General features: G+C 36.7%; 1 long non-coding RNA gene across 1 annotated transcript in view; it reads left to right on the top strand.

Moving 5' to 3' along the window:
• The window catches only part of LOC150094049 (uncharacterized), a 178,334-nt gene that overhangs the window by 10,316 nt on the left and 148,170 nt on the right, over positions 1 to 19,848 (top strand). Inside the window, exon 2 of the long non-coding RNA XR_016550295.1 lies at positions 8,864 to 9,022. This is a non-coding gene — a long non-coding RNA (uncharacterized LOC150094049). The remainder of the gene's footprint in view (positions 1 to 8,863; positions 9,023 to 19,848) is intronic.

The following is a 19,848-nucleotide window of genomic DNA, read 5'->3' as shown; positions in this document are numbered from 1 at the left end:
TATGACCTTTCAGAAGTTTGTAGGTCTCAATCATATCACCCCTCTTTCTCCTATTTGCTAGTATCTACAGCCTACAAATTTTCAATCTGTCTTCATAATCTGTATTTCACATTCCACATATCATTTTGACACTCTTTGAGACTCTCCTTTGCACTCTCTTCATTGTATCATAATCACCACGGAAACCACGAGACTAGATCCGCGAGCAATATTCCAAGTGATGTCTTATCAAGGCCTTGTAAAGAGGCAAAATGACTTCCCTATATCAGGTTTGTTTTAGCATTGGGTTTATTTTCTGAGTTGTACTTACAATTTTTGCTTTAGGACCCTTGAACTTCAACTTTGTCTCTACTTAAACTCCAAGATCCCCATCCTCGCTCGTCAGTTTCTTCAAGCATAATTCCACCAATATAATACGACATTGGATATCTAATCACACCAAAGCGCATGGCGTTATATATATTAACATTGAAATAACAGCCATTTTCACATTCCCAGCCCAAAATTCCAGCCTAAGCAAATCACTCTGCAAGTATTTGAGATCAGCAGCACTTCTCATTACCCTACCTATCTTTTCATCACCAGCTAATAGCTGTAAGTCACATGTAAAATCCTTCCCAATGTCTTACTGTACAGATTGAATAACAATGGACCAAGCACTGATTCTTGAGGCACACCACTGGTTACCTTGAATCTTGTTCATTTACAATCCCCATATACCATATTTTGATATATGTCAGTCAGCATTCCTCTTATCCATGCTAATATTGTATAACTCAAATCCATTTTCTCCAATTTATACAACAGTCTTCCATGCTGTATTCTGTCAAAAGCCTTAGCAAAATCCAAAAGAATCATGGTGTATCCATTTCCCTTGTCTAACTTAGTGGAAAGATTATTATAGAATGCGAGCAAAGTTGCTAAAACATTACATTCCCTTAGAAAACCCCACGATGTTCAGTGTAAAGTTCAGATTCTTTGTGAATCCATTTCTGAAAGAGAGCCCTAACCGTTTATTCCAAAATCTTCACCACAACTTTTGAGATACTAATTGGTCGATAGATGGATACATCGGTCTTTGGACCAACCTGGTGCATAAGGAATTACCATACATTCCTTCCATTCCTGGGAATCTTCCCTGTTCTGAGACTCATATTAAACAACCTAGTCAAAGGAACAGCCAGTTCATCTGAACACTCGTTTTGCACACGTGTTGATATCCCATCAGGCCCTGTTGTTGAATTCTTATTCAATTTGTGCAACAGCTCTAATACCTCGTCCTCATACACCTTTCTTCATCCAGTGAAGATGTACCAGTTTGGTTAACGTCGTATACACCCAGGTTGGTAGCTTTTGACAAAATAGCTGCTCATTAATTGAACAATCAATTTTGCATCAGTCACTCGCATACCATCTGCATTCAGTAGTTATTCTTCCAAACGGCTTCTTTCTTTTACTTGCAGCATAACGATAGAATTCTTTCGGTGTGTCTTTAACTTGCAGAGTCAGTTTCTTTTATACTCGGATTTCACTTTCCATACAAGACTTGTGAATCTTCTGGTCTGCTGCTTATAATTGTCGTAACTGACATCCCTTATGCACACGATATTCTTTCCACATAATCTTTTTCTTAAGAATCTCTTAATTAATTAGATTACATTCATTTCACTCCTACTCTATTTATTCTTCGAACTCTACGGACATATTCTGATATCGCATCGTGTAAGTATTTTTAAACTCACTTCCCACGCACTGTCGATATCCTTCCCGTCCAATGATTGATAACATGGCACAGAACCCAGGATACCCCTTACGTGGTCGTAGTTTCCTGTTTTGTAGTTCAGTGTGTAACCTTTGCCACTTCTCAAGTGAGTACAGCATAATAACTGTCACCAACTGGAGATAGAATAGCTAATTATTTAACTGAAACACCTTCTGAAACTATAATAAGATCTAATACTCTTTGATCTCGAGTTCCTGCTGTAATATTCTGCTTGAGGAAGTTGTTCAGTAACAGCTCAATAAATTCATTTTCATTCTTCTCATGCGATTTTATAACTTCCCAATCAATGTTCGGATAATTAAAGTCTCCCATTATGATTACTCTTTTCGCACCCTTCGTAATTAATTGAGGGTGGAGTCTAAAAATTGCATTTAACCTTATTAGACTCCACCTCACACCAGATGGCTTCAAACTCACTACCACGCGAAAAATTGTTACTAATATTGAAGTCATAGGTCTCAACTCTAACTGCATTCAAGTCATCCGATATCATTAGCAGTACACCCCTCCCCTCCTCTATCTTTTAGACTCGATAGCAGGTCTCGCTAATGCCTACAACATGAGACCGGGTATATTAACGAAGGCAACAAACTCTATTCCTTTGTTTCTGATACTCCCAGCATTCGTCTACAGACATAATAAATTACCTGCACACACGGTCTTTTCCATACACTTGTCTGTGATCTGCATGACACAGTTCGACAACTTGCAGATCTCTGTTCTTATGTAGCTCCTTACTTATGCAGAAATCGTTACACACTTGAGAAGTTCTAACCGGACGAGCACAGAATCGTTCTCTCTTCATAATCATTTCCATAATAATAACTACAGTATTCCCATCATTAGCAGAGTTACCTAACTTTGCCTCTTTAATACACAGATTCTCACGATTCCTCCCATCAGAATTCTGTTTCCCTGACTCTCTGTGATAGGTTTCATACCAGTTATTAGTTTTTCAAGACTGATGCAAAAGCATTCAGGTGTAGGCCTACACCAATCATCTCTCAAACTCACTCCATACATCCGAACACTAGCATCCATTCCTTCTACACAGCCACGCATCGAATCATTTGCTATCATAGCCCTTCTTCTTAATTCAGTTTAATCATATCGACGTAATACACTTATTATTTTCATTTTTCACTCTTCACTCTCGCCTCTTACAAAAACCTTTTCTTTTCTGGTCGATTTCTTGTTGAATAAACTTTGTATTTAAAAATAATAAGAGTAACGTTCTCTCTAAATCTTGCTTATTTATATAATTCTAAGTTTAAGTTACTTCGAAAGGTGATTTCCATTCTTTTTAAAACTAATTTCTAATACTTCTTATTGTTACAACATTTCCATTTTCATTATCTGTTTTCCACATGTTTTGTAATAAATATCAATGCATAATTGTGAATAAAAAGTTCAAAAATTGTGTTGTTTTAAGTTCACTGCTTATAATGTATTTACGTTTCCTCTAATATCTGAAATGAGATACTTCAAAAACTTTTCACATGCATCCGATCTTATTTTTATATACCGTGGAAACAAATCTATTTCACGATTGTCTTTATTCGGACTTTTTTTTTCTTAGTCTTGACTCTTATCTCTCTTATTTCGTTTCATCTTCTAATTTTTTTCTGCTTCTCTATTTGTCGTATCTTTCTGTCTTCATTTTTTTCTGATTATTTCTTTAATCTCGTCAGCCAATACTTTTAATTTTTTCTCTCGTTGATGTTTTCTTTTTTCATTTTTCCTAGAGTTTCATTTGATGGCATGTTTGTATTGTTTTTATGTTATATCATTGTTTCAACTTCGCCTTTTACTTTTTTTTTTATCTAAGCATTGGTTAATTCTTTACTCATCCAGTCGCATGTATCATTTAATAATCTGCTTTTGTTATTACGTTATTTTTCATGTTTTCTTTGCTTATTCACCAACTGCAGCTATCCAGATGGCAATCCCAGTCTCATCCTAGTAAGGAAGTGATTAGCACCTATTTCATAGCCATTATGCAATCCAATATCCAAAGAAAATCCTGATTTTTTTATGATATAAGTCCTCTACAATCGATTTCCATCTTCTTGCTGACCGACCATATATTGGTCAGCAAGGTTGGTTTTACCTACCATATATATATATATATATATATATATATATATATATATATATATATATATATATATATATATATATATATATATCTTCATTTCCATACAAGGAGTTCATTATCCCAAGACTATTATATACCAGAAAATCCAAAATTTTTATCATTCATATTCAGAGCATTTTCTTAACGGATTGGAATAATACTTTAGCTCAGTGGTCGATATCGACCCCTAAGGGTCGATATAACATTGTTAAGGGTCAATTGGGAGTCGATAGAAAATATAAGACATCATTGTACGGGTAATATTTAATTCGGTTAACTTGGATTACTTCCATCCTGAATGACAATGCAATTACGATTGAATCGTGGGAACAGTGACATGAATAGAACCTGTAAGATGGAGCAAGCTCATGAAAATAGTTACGGAGGCCAATCAAGTAGGCCAAAATGACGTATTTACCAATAAACGAATGGTGTCGTTCCCGCCCGGCTGGCGCGACCCGAGCGAGATTGCAACACGTGCGCGGTTGCTTATTTACTTATACTTACAAGTATACGATCCCAGTCTCATTTTGCGCATCGACATACAAGTGAGCATTAATGTTTTAAAATTCATCAACATACATATTATAATTCAATCGTTATTCATTCACGAACTAAACTTCTCTATGTTGAAGAGTTGAGCAGGGCTGGTAGTTTTGTACATCTTATAGAAATACGTGAGTAGGTATAATATTTAGACTTATTACTTTTGCTTACTGACTTCAATTTTAATTATTTTGTTACAACTCCAGTAACCACAATGGCAGCTTCATATTCTAAAAAGAAATGCAGACAATGTACGTTAGAATATTTGAAACTTGGGTTTATTGCTTCATTAAGAAACGAAACGAGGCCTATGTGTCTTCTTGGTGAAAAACCTTTAGTAACGATGCAATGAAACCAGCAAAAATGAAAGATCATCTTCAAAGACTCCATCCCGATAAGAAAGATAAAGATCTTACCTTTTTTTAAAGAACTGAAAGAGAAATTCAGACATCGACCAACTATAAAATAATTTATGAAAGCACCTACCGAAGCTGACAATAAACAAGGATTAAGAGCCTCCTACAATATTTCTTTTAATATAGCAAAAAAAGAAAAACCATATACAATTGCAGAGGACATTGCTATACCAGCAATCAAAGAAGTAATTGAAACCATAATGAAAAAAGATTCTGGCCCTGTTTTAAAATGCTTACCATTGAGTGCGAATACCGTGAAAAGACGTATTGGTGAAATGGCTGAAGATGTAGAAAAAAACTGTAGAACTCAAAAATAGTAAGTTCTCCATCCAACTTGATGAATATACATTCGATAGTTCTCCTATTCTTATGGCTTATGTAAGATATTATAGTAAAACCAAACATCAAATTACTGACGAATTTTTATTTGCAAAATATCTTGAAAGTGATGGGAAGGGGTTGACAATTTTTCCGCGATTGGAGGAACATTTCAATAAGTATGATATTCCATTTACTAATATAATGTCAGTAGCCACAGATGGCGCACCTGCAATGGTGGGCCGTTATCGAGTTTTCGCTGCCTTTCTTAAAGAAAAAGTTCAAAGTGTACGTAATATTCACTGTGTGTTGCACCGAAACCATTTGGTGGCAAAAACTCTCAGTGATGAACTGCAGGATACTCTAAGAGTGTGTATTAAATCTATTAATCGAATTAGAGCTCATCCTCTTAAATTGTTTGCCAAACTTTGTAAAAAAAATGATGAAGTAACAAACCAATCACTCTTGCTTACTGAAGTAAGATGGTTGTCTAGAGCTGCAAGTCTACAAAGATTTGTTGAGTTGTTCAACTCAACCCTAGAGTTTCGTGCAGATGTTACTTTGTTTTTGATGATGAACTGAAGAGAAATAAGAATCATATTTTCTACTTGGCGGACTTATTTTCAAAATTTAATGACGTACAGACCGGTCTACGAGGTAAAGATGTCACAATTATTCAAGCTCTGACGATTCTTTTAGGCTTCCAAGCTAAATTAGCCTTATTTAAATCATCATTTTTACTTAAAGATTTTCAGTACTTTTCGAATTTGCTGCAATTGGAAGTAAAAGATGAAGACTTAGAAATATACACGAAACGTCGTCAAAATTTGAGCGATGATTTTAAATTGCTCTTTGCAGATTTCGAAAACATGCACATTTCAGATTGGATTATCACGCTATTTTCTGCAGATACTGAAGATATCGAATGTAACTTACAAGATGAACTTATGGAATTGTCAGTTGATCTTGAAGCTAAGACGCTTTTTAAAAATAGGACTTTAAGTTACTTTTGGACGAATACAAATGTTATAGAAAAAATATCCAAAACTTTCCGAAGTGGTACTCCCCTTTTTGCTTGCATTTCCAAGCTCGTACATGGTTGAAGCTGGTTTCAGCCATGTTAATTCCATTTTAACAAAAAAAAAAAAAAGAAATGAGCTAGATATAGAATTCCGTGGCGATTTAAGGCTGAAACTTACTCATTTTGAACCCAACATTGCTAATCTTTTCAAGAGTCACGAAGCACACCCTTCACATTGACAACGTTAGTAAATTGTAAATTGAAAAGTCTTATTTTCATATATATTATATTATTTATCCCTCCTATCAAATATGTAATGATAAGAAGGACGTCAAAAACAACAACGTAATTCTTTGACGTTAAGCCAGTATCATAATATATATACTATATTATGCATACAATAATCACTGTAAATCAGAATAATTACAATAAACACTGTAACTATAAAATAAACAATCTAAAAACATCACATAAGCGTCTTTTTTGCTTGTCCTATTATAATTACTTAATAGTAAAATAGAGGAGGGTGGATAAAAAGTCAAGAAACTCTTGAAAGGGTCGACGGGCAAAGAAGTTTGGCGACCTCTGCTTTAGCTTTAAAGCAGGGGTCGCCTGTAAGTGGTCGTCGTGTTTAAAGACCCCTGCTTTAAACAACTTTGAACTTATGCGTCAAGCAAAATGTGAAGATTGCAATACCAAAAAAAAAAAAAAAAAAACGAATGGTATAGATTACAAACATCGCAGAATTAATCTCTTGTCATATCCTCCAAAAGCACATCTAGACTAATACAAAACACAATAAGAAATAAAAATAAAGGGAACTTAAGCGAAGAAAAGTCTGTGTTTAGGAAACATCTGGGATAAGGGAAGCAATCCTTGATCTTTTTTTCTATATCTTAGGATCAAGGATCAAGGAGCAATCCTTGATTCTAAGATATAGAAAACACCATGTAGGTAAGGACATATAAATTGCTTTGTACATTTGGAGAAGGCATTTGACTGAGCTATGAAAATTTGTTCATAAGCGGAAAGAGTTAACATAGAGTGGAGGGTTAGGAAAGTTATTTATGACTTGTACCCAGAATAGAGAACTTTGAAGAAATGACAGTTGAAACACAGAGAGAATAAGGCAAGGATGTTTCCTGTTTTACTTCTTTTTAACTTACATGCTCGAATTATTGCTCTTCATGCAAACTAAAATGACACATTAGAAAAAAGGAATGATTCAAGTTATGGTGGATAGAAAATTAACTAGACTGGACCGAAAAAGTGACCAACTAAGTATTGAAAAATATCATCATCATCATCATCATCAAATTCCTGCCATGTACCCTCAAGGGGAGTACAGGATATGATAGTACTACATGAAAAAATTACATCATTATTAATTTCCTATCTACAATTTTCCTCCAAATCAGTCTGTTAGTCGTCAGGACTCCAACATTATCAGATCTCATATTTCTATCGTCTAAGGCACTTTGTACCGTATCAATCCACCTATATCTTGGTCTTCCTCTGGGCCGTTTTGCTGCCAACCTGGCAGAGAACACTTGCTTTGCTAATCTTTCCTCGCCCATTCTGTTTAAGTGACCATACCTGAGATTAACTATGCTAATGCATTCCTGGGTGCTGACAATGTCATGTTCTTTCCTAATATCCTCGTTTTTAATATGATATTGCCATTGATGCCATCTGTTCACGCCTCTAATCTTTCTCAGGACTCTCATATCTGCGGTCTCTAGTCTTTGGTCAAGTGTTTTACTTCTGACCCAGCTCTCAGATCCATAAGTTAAAACTGGTTTGAACACTGTCTTGTATACAGCTAATTTAGTGTTCCGACAAATTTCTCTCTTATTCCTCTTTTATTATTTAAAAATATTTCTATAACTAAAATATTGTTGCGAAGAATAAAATAGGAGGATATAAATGTCATTAGGGCAGTCAAAAGAGAAGAGAAAATGGATACAACATCTCCAACAGTTCCTTGATTTTTTTTTCCTTTTTAAGGACCGGTGATAAGCAAGCAAAAGCTTATCACCAGCAAAAACTTTCCGTAATATCACATAATACGAATTAATTATCACAAGAAAGGCACATTTTAATGTCATTTGTTTGTCTATTAATCAGAGCAGTGGTTTCCCAAGACCTTGAAAACAATGGGGATTACGCTGATTACCCATTTTTTCTTAGAGAAGCTCCAACGTTGTTGAACCAATGCTCTGTTTGTCAAAGTAGGGAACTGCTGTTAATAACTTACCACTCCTCCTTGGATAAACTAACTTTTTTAATTAAATCATAATACATATAAACAACAACAACACACAAATGATAATTAATATTAACCATAGAGTCGCATATAATATACCATTAGATTTGCAGTCATCTGTATCATTGGTTCAATAGCAATATTTGACTTTTTTGTGTAAGAACAAAAGCTAGAAAATCTCTAGCATATACTAACCCTGACTCGACTAATAGTTAGATAAGGACATCACTCTCTAAACAACAGGTAGTGGATTCGAATTCCACCGTGGGACATTTTAAAATTCTGCTGCGGACGAGCCTGTGTGGCTCCTTTAGTTTATAAGGCTTGCCTTAAATATCAGGGCACTTTTTTTAAAAAATTCCATTTGATTTTTCAGGTAAGCAGGATGGTGGTGAAGGACAGTCACACGCTACTTAATATAATCCTAAAGGACACGTATATTCAGCTATTCACGACATCCAAGCAGTAGTGGAATTCGAACGCACACTTTATTGGGAGCAAAGCTATGACGCACGCTGTTCATTTGCCTATTCAGGTATCTACTAGGCACAATAATTATGGAAATAATCATAGGTCGTTATGTTTAATTACTTTTTTGTAATCTTTTTATTTTATGATGTAAGTCTAATAAGTACGAAACGTGCAGAGTTATTTTGTTTTTTTTCAATCAATCTCTTAATGATTAGAAACATGTAGTCTGCATTTCATATCGGATATTAAATGAATATTATAATCTAAGTTATGGAAAAAAATATTTGCTTGTTCTCAAAATGTTTTGGGATTTCATGAATTCTTACATTTGCAAATGTTAATAACCCTGATTTGAAGATGAATTTCATTCCTTTCCTATCTCTCTCTGCACACGCACACGCACACACACACACACACACACACACACACACACACACACACACACACACACACACACACACACACACACACACACACACACACACACACACACACAAACTGAATCCATTCATTTGCCACTTTAGGTTCGTCAAATGTGCGATCGATTTAAATCATATTGACACGTGAATATTTGCGCATTCCTTTATTTAGCAGATTATTATTATTATTATTATTATTATTATTATTATTATTACGTGACGCCTCCAGGGAATCCAAAGACTCATCGAGGGAGGGTACCTACTCTACAACTCCGTCTCCACCAATCAGTCATTCCACCAACTACAACGAACCGCAACTACACTAACGCCATCTACCTCCCACCACTACTTTTTTACAGAGAATCAGAAAATATCCACTCCAAGGAATGCCCACGGCGGGATTCGAACCCGCAGCCTTTTGCTAGAGAGGCTATACGCTAATCATTCGGCCAACCAGGCCGGGTTCTTTTCAGATTCTTTTCATTTCCTGGTGTGAGACGACTACCACGTTTCTCAAAGGTGTCAATTAGCTTCTGAAAGTTTCATAATAAGATCATAGAAAATAAAGTCTAATTGTTGTAAAAAAGATGTGGAATCTGCAAAGATAAGGAACTTCTAATTTTGTAAAATCAAAAATCGTCGAATGAACGAAGGCCTTTCAACCCGTGACTTGGAGATAAAATACAGAATGAAACGTAATCCAAATGTCGTAACAATCGATGAATGGAAATAAATATTTACGAACTTGGTGTGAAGTTTCCAACAAGATTTGGCACGATTTCAAATATTGTCCTGTCAGTGTACAGCAAAGATAATTGGAGACGTTTTCATTTGATAAAAACAGCATCGAGAGGATTATTCGCACCGAACGGAGTTTCACAACAAACACTCGAGCGGTGTTAGGTAACGGAGAAGGAAACGATGATCTTGGCTGACATTGATAGATGTACCAGACGTCGGAAATATAAGAGAGTAACAAAACTTTCTTAATATAACGTTTCGACTTCTCTCGTGATGAACCAAAGTTAAAAATAGACATGCCAAGCATTTGCTTAGTATGAACCACATTAAAATTGGCCAAATATTTCATGAACATTAAATTGTTAAAAATAATAATTTAAAATTAGAATGTTGATTTAGTTTTGTTTTCATTCTCTGTTTACATTTACTGTCATGATTTTCCAAGCTGAGTTTATCGGGACGATGATCTTACAATGAAATCCTGTACAAAGAAAAATACGCAGAAAAAAGACTTTTCAAATGAAAATCTTTGTAATAATTCTCATTAACCCTTCCAATACCCTGAACTTTCCTTAACGTTTTCTCTTTCCAAATATATCTGCTTACTGGTTTTGTTCTCCTGATTCAAACCCCAGTTCAGATCGAATTACCTTGATTACCTTGATGGACCTGTGTTTCACTTAGGATTTCTCCATGAGTGCAGGTCACAAAGATGCCTCCAACGATCTCCATCTTGAGCCTCTCTCTTCCATGTTATACCCATAGATTTCACTAGCGGATCTTCCCACCTTGTAGGTGGTCTTCCTGGTTTTCTCTTTATTATTGGTTGCCAGTTGAGTATTCTATATGTCCATCTGTTATCCCTGAGTCTGGAGTAGGTACCCTGAGTCTGGCCTGCCCATCATCATCCACTCATTATTCAGATCGAATAACCGGAATGATTATAACTAGAATGAAGTTATAAATTTCTCGTTTGCCAGTCTAAATCCGCAACCACTTCTTTCTAACCCTTGCTTTTCCAAGTATATTAAAGCAGTCCAAGAAAAAATATCGGAACAACGCAAGTGTCTAGAAATGAAAATTATAATTTAGCATCTTGGTGCGGACAGCAGCTCACAAAAGCCGGAAAAAAATCACCACAACAAATTCAAATACGAGTTTGAAAGGGCAAGATGCAGAAATTTTGCCCCCTACCCAAAGTCAAGCTTACTGTTCCCTTGAATTAGTCCTTTGAGCAATTTTGTCCATAAGCCAGATAGCATTGCTTAAATTACCAAAGATAAGACTAACTTGGCATTCATCTTCTCCTCCTCCAGTTCCGACAGATGGTAGAAAATTACCTCTCAAACACCAAAAAAAAAATAAAAAATCACCGAACGGCTCCTCTTGTTATTTTGTTTGAACGAAATCACAGTCAATCGGGAATAGTTTTGCTACCAAGTTAAGTTCGCAATATATGCTCAGAAACTGACACGTTATTCTGTACTATCTTCAGTCTTTCATATTCATCCAGTATTTATGAAGTTAGCTTAGTGACTATGCGCTTCGCAACCATATGCCTGGGGAAGGAGTGTCCTAGGTTCGATTCCCGTCAACGACGTGAGGAGCTTAAGGATTTTCCTCAGCAATAGCCAAGTTAGAGAGTCTTGGGCGTGGACAGCAGGATTTTACCCCCCATTTTATCTGGGGTTTTTCATCCCGCAAGCAGGCAAACCCGCCCCCATGAACACACACGGATACATCCATGAATAATGCTCCTAGGAGATGCAGCAGAGGAGTGGCGAACCGGCTGAATGTATTAATTCATTCGGTTCGCCACTTAGAATGATATTAAATCATTCTAAGTGGCGAATCATTCCATCATTTTAATATCTAAATGATATTAGAATGATATTAAATCATTCTAATGCATAATTTCTTCAGGCTTCGAGATCATCTGCAATCAACGCCTTAAACTTTGATTAACACCACTGGTACCATTGCTCGAGTACATAAACGTAGTTCTCTCACTGGCCTCAAATATTGATTGTAGTTTTGTTGACAGAACTTGTAATTCACAATCACTGGAAGAGTCAAAACTTCAAACAGCATAACCAATGTGTTGAACACTAATATTGGTGCCATTCTAATACTGATCGTCTTCTGCGCTTCAATGCGTCTAAAACATAGTTCTCATTAAACTTTTACAAGGAAGATATTGAGCCACTTAGACATTACACAGATATCGGTACATTTTTTCTTGAGCTTAACCTTCATTTCTAGTATCTGTTAGCACAAAAATATCACATCCGTATCCTCTTCAGCCTCCAAAAATCTTGTGTCCTTTTCCTCATCAAAACTTTTTGTCACATGTTAACCCCCCCCCCTAAAACTATATACGTTTCAAACTCACTCATCCTTAGAACACTATTTCCGCATCAAAAACTTCTTTCAAATACTGAATGCTGTCTAGTTGCTGGACCTTTCTCTCCAACCGCCTGAGGATTCGAATCCCGCCGTAGATACGGTTGTTCATGATTGTCTTTCGGTGGGAGATGTATATCATTGCTGGTGCGACACTACCTACGTGTTTGTTGGATGACTGAAGTGGCTGTAAAACGTCCATGGTTGGTCTCTAGAGTATAGTTGATAATAGGAAAAGAGTAGCTTTGGATGCAAAAAATTGTCCATGTGGTTTCTTTGAACTGCCTGATAGTATACAATGCAGCCACCCCATATAATAATCGTTTCACCAAATGTTTGCATTGTGGTTTTCACACTTTTCACGTATAAGGTTGGCAAAATTGTAGACTATGAGAACGATTCGGCTATAAGAAAACTTGGGTTGTTTCAGTATGTTAATCGGGATGGAAACTCACCCATTTCTCTTTGTTTTGTGCGTTTTTCGTTATTTTGTTAAAACTATTTTTAAGTTTTTTTTATTCTAGAAAATATAGCAAAAGAAATAAATCCCTTTCTATATAGCAATAACTGTTGGCAGCAATTTAAACACTTTATTACAAAATAGTCCTACAATCAGAAAATCATTCGTGACATCATATTACAAATTATAAAAATTAGAAATTAACGAAATAATACTCACTGATAATAATCATAAATCTTTTTTGATATTAATTACAACATATTAATTAAATATATATTGTAATATTAATATTACAAATTATAATGAAAATTATAGTAATATGGATACTGATTTTAATCCATATTATATTACTAACCCGACTTGATTTTTTCCTAGGATTCCCAATTCCTTTAGATGCATTACCTTGCACAGTAGCATATATAACAAAATTAATAATAATAGTTTAATTTCATAATCCTCAGTGATGATACTCAGCAAGCCCACAAAGTAGTCGTTGATAATTTTGTTTCTTAGTTTCACTGTGTACACAGCCTTTGGTATTTATTATGCGCACTCTAAGCAAGAACTAGTATACGAGCTGAAAGAGTAGGCCACAAAGCAAATTAATAGAGTACGACTGGTATAAGCATTCCGATATTTTAGGAATTAGCGTTTTGGGTAATGCACCTTTATTTATTCATTTATTTATTTTTGTTTGTTTGTTCGCTTTGAGATAATCAGTTTTTTCAGAATATTCTTGAGAAAAAAAATTAAACTCGTGCATTCAAGAAAGGTTGTTTTGTAAGCCCTGTTGCAAAAAAAGATAACGAAGGTTGAGTAACTGGCGACATACACTGATTGGAGAGAAGTCAACGGACACTCCATTGGTTAAGGTGCATCGTGATATGTAACGAATCATGTGTTTTCAGCAGGTATAAATTGGAGGAAATTGAGTCCCAAGCCAGTGCAACTGTATCCGATTTGAGAAAAGGGAACTGGCAAAGTGGTGTTTTGATAGGATGCCTATTTGTTCGGCAAATTGCTGACATATTGGGCCATCCCAGGTGAACAATCTGTGAAGCCATACTGAGATGAACAGAGTTCCGGGCATCGAGTGGAACACGAATCCGCGCAAAACATTCAGAACCGAGGCTCCCAACATGGGTTACCTTGGTAGGACCACAATACGCAAGTCCCATTATCTGAATCAACCAACATGCAGAGTTGTCATCAGTGGTGCAAAGAGGGTGTATATTGGATGTGGAAACTTGGAAAGGTGTGTTATGGAGCGAAATCACGCTATACCCTGTACTAAGGAGATGGATCGGTGTGGGTGTTGCGGATGTCCATTAAACGCCTCTTCCCAGCGAAATCCCAGTTATGAAACTCGGAGGTGGTGATGTTGTGGTGTGTGTGTGATGCTACGAACATCCGAGAAGTCCGCGAAGTATCTGAACATTCTGGACAATGCAGTGCTTTTTGGTTTATGGCATTTCTAGGAGACTGGCCATTGTCTCTTTCAGTTTGAAAGAGAACACAAAAGACAACTAACCGTGACATAAGGCTGCTGTAACTGCTTCGATTTGTGGACATGATCATTATCACATTTAACTGGCCTTGGAATGGCCCTGATCTCAACCGTATTAAACATCTGTGGGATGAACTGGGGCGTCTTGCGAAATCAAGGGACGTCTGCCCACAACAGTCCAGGATCTCGTTATGGTCCAATGGCCAAACAAAATAAATACGCTATTATTTGCAGATGGTGGTAATAATATCAGATAAGGAAGAAAATTTACAAAGAGCACTATATAATTTAGATGTTATAGTGAAACAGTTTGAAATGAAAATATCCATAGATAAAACTAAAACAATGGCATTTTGTGGACAAACTTTAGTTAGAAGCTAAATAGTTATTAATAATAAAATAATAGAACAGATAAATACTATCAGTCATCTTGGATGTGAAATATCATTTAAGGAGGAAAAGATATAAGCTTCGAAATTTTTACAGATTATAGGCATGATAAATAGAACATTCAATCCAAATATAGTACAAAAAGAAATACGCCTGAAAATATACAATACTTTAGCAGAGCCACATTATTATATGTCAGTGAAATTTGGGCAATAAACAAACAAGATAAACAAAGAATAAAAACAAATGAAATGAGATTTATGAGAAGAACTGCAAAATACACATTATTAGACCAAGAAAGGAACGAAGATATTTCAAAAGAACTAAAAACAAAATCAATAGGAGAAAAACTAAACAATTATGAACAAAACGGGATAGAACATGCAAACTGAATGCACAACATTCGACATCCTAAACAAATAATAAACTAAAGGATATTAGATGGATAACGAAACTCGAACAGACCAATATGATCTATATCCGTAATTAGCGTTATGATGAAAATGAATGGTCCAAAATTCCCAATGACTGCAGCATTCCTAAGCAGCATACTTTTCGCAAGCGTACGCTAGCGATCAATAGAAATTTTGGATCATTTTTCCTGTAGGCATGTAATTAGGTCCTGGACTGTTGTGGAGTATGCATCTCTTGATCGTACACGACGCTCCCATTCATCCCACAGATATTCAACAGGTTTGAGTCAGGCCTCTGATTTAGGAAGTCCTGCGTGCCATGGCTATTTGTTTCTCACTCAATAGTGTCCATTGACGTCTTTCCAAGCAGTGTATTTTCAGTAGTAATCTGTTCGCTTGACAAAGGCGAAAGATATTGCCCAGCTCTAGAGAACGAAACAATCTTCGCACCCCATCCTTTCCACTATGGCTTTATTAACACCACGCTACAGGCCAAGACGGTTATCATGGATGCTAAGTGCATATTAAAATTGTAATACCATTGACATTACATTGAAATATATTATGGATACGAAGCGTATGAGGATGCATATTTGATCCATAATAGCCAGTTAGGTGGTTAAACGAAGTTTTTTAAATATCGTATTCTAAAAAATTGCTGGAGTTCTCTGAAAGAACCACTGCATTTATACGCAGTGCTTTTTGTGGGTGCACCGAAGGACATAACAAGTTATGCGAAAAGGACTTGCTTGTTTTGTAGCTAAAGCTGGTGTAAAGACAAACTACTGTTCTGAGTGTTCCACGAACCAAGTAGAAAAAAGCTGACGTGAGGTTTTGCTCTAGAAAGGCTCATATTTTCGTCAGATTTTGTAGACATGTATGTGACGAATTAAAAATGCGTTGTGTTCTGTAATCGATGCATTTGTAGTGAGTGTTTCCTTCATATGGTTTGCATTTTAATTGGTTATTCCTGTATTCGGATCATTATCGCAGGAAGTTGAACATGTGCGTGACGTTGTTGCGCTTCGTATCCCATGGAAACCATGTAATATATCGAGTTCTAAGTCAACAAAAGTTTCGAAAAGTCCAGTTTGATTAGCCATGACTGACTTGCGACCATTGATTATTAAAGCTCACACAAATTGCTTTGCTGCCGTTAAAGCTGCCTCGCAACGCACACACGCACACACACACACACACACATATATGATAATTAAAGGCAAGCAGCTTCACCCTGCTACTTGGGCACAAATTGAGATTTAATTATTTCGCTAGCGGTCACAAGTCGGGCATTAAAGTCCACATTCTTCATGTTGTCCAATGGCAGAGAGTTTGTGCTACAATAAGTCAGGGATGCGGGGTTTCTCTGGAGAATGGCGTGTCCATTGTGATGGACGACTTCACCCGTGTTGTCGATAAAGAACTCGTGTCAGACGGAAGCAAATTGTTAACCATACAGGAAGTGGCGTGGTTATTTCATTACGTACAATAATTTCTAGATAATCGAGTTTCACGCTGCGTCAATCCAGTTCATTATATTCTCATTTCTGAATCAGCACTTTCTTCGCAGCCGTAAGTGAATTATGTCGAAACTTTGCGAAGTGCGTCTCCCTCGTCCATTAACTTCTGATGAAAGAGCGCATTAGATTTAAATGATTTGTCTCAAGGATTATTTCTTGCCGAAATAAATTATTTCTTCAATGTTATTAAATCTTATTTATTATTCTTCGCTTCGTTCGCCACACATTTAGTTGAACGTCAACAAAACAAGCCCAAGGCTTCCTTTCTCAGGGTTGGCTGACTCAATAAATCTGTTGTTTATATTGGCAACGAAAATGAAATAAAAAAATGCTTTGATGAAGAATTATGGACGCTATTTTTTATCTGTCATGTTCCGGAGGAAATATCGTTTGGTGTGGAGCAGTAAAGGCTTCCTAACTGTAGGCAAACAATTTATTTCCTGCTACGAGAACAAACTGTGGATTGTAAATAGTTTAAAATGAACTGTCAAACATTCAGACGACTTTTTGACACGGTCGATCTCCCCACCCTCCTTCGACTTTTTTTTTATAAAACTCGCCTTGACCTAAACTTCTCGTTTACTGTCATTCACCGAGCTACAGATGGATAAATATAAATGAGTGGGGGGGGGGGGGGTAGAGCAAAAAGAAAGAAAAAAACCTCGCTTTCTTTATGCGCTGTGATAACGGATAAGTTGCCACAAGGAAAAAACCTCAAGCAGGAGGTTTCGTTATAACCCGCTTACGTTCATCGTCTATTCATAACACAAAAACCCGCGATATTTTTGAGATTTCTGAGACTCCAGTAGTAGCGTTCGTCTAATTACCATCTGGAGACAACAGCTGAACACAAAAGGATAGCATTCGGAAGACAGTTTGTTTTGCTGAAAATCGAAAGGAACGGGTTCCACCTTGATGAGGTAATTAATTAACTGTAACCCTAATTGCTGTACTGTGAACAGCAGCAGAAAAACAAAGAAGAAACAGCACTTCCAATTAGTGGGCTTCCTGTGCGTGTGTCGTATTTTGGTGAAGGAGGTGTATTATCGCTCCTCCGCCCCTCTGCACTTCATTTTCAAACAATAGAGCGTCAACAACGTGGGCAAATAATCGAGTAAACCCAAACGGATTCGGCATGGGGCCCGTAACATCGTGCCCAGACTGTGGGTAAACTTTCAGCAATGGGGTTTTGCGGAGGCTCGAGTTCCTGCGAGAATTACATGGCCTTTCTCTTCGAAGGCCAGAGAACCTTCTTCTCATTTATCACCGCAGCGATGCCTCGTAATTATGTTTGCAGAAAGAAGTGTGTGCGAGGACACGAGCAAATGATAAAGAGTCTGGTTCTACCCTAGAAAAACTTTCCGAGAAACTTCATGTGACGCTAATGAGACTTGTGGTCGACCTCTAGACGTCTTACTTTTGTCCTTGTTCTTCTCTTTAAAAATATTAATTCGTTTTCTTAAGAATACAGATTGTCTAGAGCGCTCTGAGAATTTTTCGCTAACAGGGGCCCATTGTTTAAGCCGTGCTGGACCGCAACTTATGCTTTATTATAACGGAAACGTTCTACAGAAAAATAGCTTCGAGTTGGGGAGCAATTAAAAGAAAATTTCGTGCGTAGTCTTCGGAGACTTGAGGTTAGAATGAGACAGCAAATTACTTCATTCTTGGCTTTTCTTTGGAGAATTTCCTTTCTTGTATGTGCACAAGATAAAAACGCTCTCTAAATCCGCAAGTAAAAAGTGCCCAAATTCGTTATTCCCCTCAGCGGTAATTTGTTTATTTACTTCAGTGATTTGGAAAGCCCGTGAGCTCCTCTCATTCCAAACGCGCCTCGCTCAGTGGTTATGAAACCAAACAAGTTATCTGTATTTAGAGGAGAAAGTGTTCTTCGCAGCACAACTTGATTTGGTGACGAGAATAAAAACAATAAAAACATGCCACAGAAGAGTTCTATTCTTTAGTACACTGCGAGCATTTCCTTTAACGGACTATCTTCCTTGAAGAAGCCACTTGACAAGAGTTCCCCTTCCTTTTATTGGCTGTTTTGATTTTATTCAGAAAAAAACTTCTTTTTTTCTTCTCTGAATTTACAAAACGTGTGTTACAAACACGTCTATTTGCCTCATAAAGATGATCCCAAAGCAGTTACGAATGAAAACAGTTTCCTTCTGCGTAGAATTCAATTTCTTCTTGGTCTGGAAACTTCAGTAATGATGGAATTTTATCTTGACTTACTGGCATCATGAAACGGTTCGCTTCCTTATTGAAAGGAGGACTTGGTTTTTTGCATGAGGAGGAGAGAGAGAGAAAACAGACGAGAGGATAGTCGGCGCACAACTACAATTTGACCTTCGAAATGGATGCAAGTCAAGGACCATTAACATTCCAAAAATGATTCCGCAATTTTATTGAGGAGGCGGTCTTTGTAGTCTTGGTACTCGGCGGCTGTAGAAATTCCGCTGTAAACTTGGACAGAGAAGAAAGTGTTCGTGCACTTATTTGGCTTCCACTTTAACAAAGGACGACAGACACAGAAAGTTAAGTTATCGTTAATAGTTCTTCAAAAATTGAATAAAATATGTACACGCAAGTATGCATTGTCACAAAATGATTGCGAGTCTTCTGAAATCGTGAAAAGCGATTTTTAAAGTAATTTTCCAAAAGATAAAACTAATTTTTATCTCCTCTGCATGAGCGCTTCATGCTGTCTAAAATGCCTTCAGGATAGTTAACAATTATGTGCAATAATGCGCTTTTGTAACTAACAGCAATAGTCCCTTCCTCTCTTTATGCCCTCCTACCCCTGTATTCCTGCATATATCCTGACTACCTTCGGGTCTTCTCAGGGGAGGGCAGACAGATAGAATATCTGTCTAGCAATAGAATAAATATACAGAGCTGTAAACAGTGCGATCTATGGGACAAAGCTTTGTACGTAATTACATAAACTCCTAAAACTGCAATCCCCCGTCACCTAACGGTACGACGTATTCCATTTGGTTGAAAAGATGGTTCGAATTCACAGGATGGTTCG

This window comes from Typopeltis vanoorti, chromosome 23 (assembly GCF_054136105.1).
Source record: "Typopeltis vanoorti isolate ZY-2024b chromosome 23, IOZ_Tvanoo_1.0, whole genome shotgun sequence".
In the NCBI taxonomy this organism is placed as follows: Eukaryota; Metazoa; Arthropoda; class Arachnida; order Uropygi; family Thelyphonidae; genus Typopeltis; species Typopeltis vanoorti.
Note: the sequence above shows the minus strand (reverse complement) of the source record. Positions and strands in the feature narration are given on the sequence as shown.